This window comes from Colobus angolensis, unplaced genomic scaffold (genome assembly GCF_000951035.1).
Source record: "Colobus angolensis palliatus isolate OR3802 unplaced genomic scaffold, Cang.pa_1.0 Scaffold319, whole genome shotgun sequence".
Lineage (NCBI taxonomy): Eukaryota > Metazoa > Chordata > Mammalia > Primates > Cercopithecidae > Colobus > Colobus angolensis.
In genome coordinates, this window is record NW_012116477.1 from 1,564,212 (window position 1) to 1,566,928 (window position 2,717).

Below are 2,717 nucleotides of genomic sequence, written 5' to 3' on the forward strand. Positions count from 1 at the left end.
GAAACAGAGGTGACACAGAGATAAGAAGGCATTTGCCTGAGATTGGATGTTGAATGAGTTCTAGGCACCAAGGGAAGCAGGGAAGGGAGTGATACCCAATGCATGAGATGCAGACCTGCCCCCAAGGAAATTTCCAGCAACCCTGCTGCAGGACAGGCAGGCCATAATCCCATACGGATTCCCCAGTAGCCTTCAAATCACACCACAGGCCCAACCTGTGCTATAGCAGAAAAAGCAGGAGGCAGAAGACCGTGGCTTAAGTCCCAGGACCCCTCATGTCACTGTCTCTTGATGTGGGGACCCTAAGCAAGTCACCTAGCATCTGAGTCTCGGTTCTGGAATTTGCAAAGTGAGATGTGAATTCTGGCCCTGCCTTCCTCACGAAGGGGCTGTGACAGTCCAGGGAGATGACGTGAGTGATGAATGTTTGGCACACTAGGAAGTGGCGGAATATGACTATTTCCGCGCCGGCCCCATCTGCCGCCTGCTCAGCACCCACAGTGGCAGATATGTCACATGACGTTTCCATGAATTCTTGCCATTAGGAATTCCCAACACCCACGCTTTTTCCCTTCTGAAAGTTCTGCTGCATAAAAGAGGCAGAGAACAAGCCACCCCCTCCTCTGCTTCTCTGGATAATCCCCCAAGCATCTCTCCCCTACACCACTCCTCCCTGCCCATCAAGCGTCTGCAGAATTCCAGCTACTCCAACATGCAAACAGTTCACACCAGAGATGACCAGTGGTTTGGAAAAGCCAGATCATTTGCCATTTCTCCTTTGTAAAAGGTCTTTGGGGACACGATTAACAAAAGCTAAGATGGGAGGAAAGGACAGAAATGAGAGCCCCAAGTTTTGTTTGTTTGTTTGTTTGTTTTTTCAACAAGCTGACTGTGACTTGAAACAAGAGGCCAGACAGCAAGCTACGATGAATAACACTGCCAGTGAGAGTCCTTTTTTGTTTATTCACATCCCGCTTGTGATCTAAGAGCAGAGAATGATGTATGGCAAGTGTATTAATGTTCCCCACGGGGCAGGACACCACATGGTTTAGTAAGTGGCTCGAGCCATCCCACCCAAACTGGCCATTTGCTCCTGTGTGCAGATTGCCCCTCTCGACACTGGCCTCGGTGCCTCTCAACAGCCTCCATGACAAGAGCTGCTATTCATGGAGCGCCTCCAAGGTGCCAGGCGCGGTTAGAGGTACCTACCATGTGTTAGTGAATTTAATAAATCTTCACCAATTTCTCTTTCAGGTCAGAATATCGCTCCCATTTTATTGCTGGAGAAACTGAAGTTTGGAGCAGGGCAGTCACAGGGGCCAGGGACACGGGGTTACCATCAGTCAAGGCTAGGACTTAAACCCAGGTCATGTGCCTCCCCAAACCATGCTGCTCTCAAATACTCCACCAAGGGAATTCAGACTCCAGTGCTCTCTGGGACAGGCAGGTAAAGGGAAGGCAGGCCAGGTGGGGACGGTGGTGAACTGATGACACACACCCATCTAAGGGGACATGCAGCCACTCTGAGGTACCCCTAATGACTTGCATGAATCTCACGCGCATTCAGCCGCAGGTGAAAGAAGCCATCTTGCAAAAGCAAAACTATAGGAACCAAAAACAGATGAAGTGGCTGCTAGGAGCTGAGGGTCAGGGAGAGCTTGATCATGAAGAGGCAGCAGGAGGGAATTTGGGGGATAGTCGAAACACTCTGCACCTTGGTGGTAGTTGCACAACGGGATGTTCATCAAAGCTCCTATGACCAAAAGCTAAAAAGCCTGAAATTAACCATATGTAAAGTAGATTTTAAACAAAACGGGACAAAATAGCAAATCTGTGGACTGGGTCCAAGCTGCGGGCTGCTGTTTTGTAATCTCTGCCCCACCCTCCACATCATTAACATCCGTCACACAGCGATGAACATGCAGGGCTCGTGGGTGTGACCGATAGGGGAAGAGGTGAGTGGAAGGTACTGACTCACCGGGACTTGAACCCTTTCTAGTTTCATCACTTACTGGTGGGGTGACCCTGGGCAAACAGCTTTCTCTCTCTAAGCCTCAGTCCTCTCTGTTTCAAAGAGGGGTGAGGACACTTTTCTTCGCATTGCTGTTGTCAAAATTAGATGAGATCCTAGAGACAATGCTCCCAGCACATGACAGATGCTCAATAAATTTTCCTGTCCTTGGAAATGTCCATGGCCTCCCAGGAGTCACATGGGCCCAGCGATCATCTCTTTTTATGACTAAATTTCCCAGGGGCCCCTCCTAGGTCTTCTTAGCCCACCTAGAAGCTGGGAAAAAGCCAGCTAGGCCCAGGACTTGCTCTTTCTCCTGCTAGCTTCCTTGGGGAGTCCCTAGCATAGCCACCGACAGAGACCAGGTGGGATACGTAACTGCCCAGCCCCAGCCCACATTGCTACGGGTGAGTTCATCCAACCAGTTGGCTGTGGGGCTTAACAGGAAGACAAAATAGCAAGGTAGTTAAAAGCGGGTGCTCTGGAGGCAAACAGACCTGGTGGGTTCAAGTCTTTTTTTGTTTTGTTCTTTGGAGACAGAGTCTTGCTCTGTCACCCAGGCTGGAGTGCAGTGGCGTGATCTCGGCTCACTGCAACCTCTACCTACCAGGTTCAAGCAGTTCTTATTCCTCAGCCTCCCGAGTAGCTGGGATTACAGGCATATGTCACCAAGCCCAGCTCATTTTTGTATTTTTAGTAGAGACGG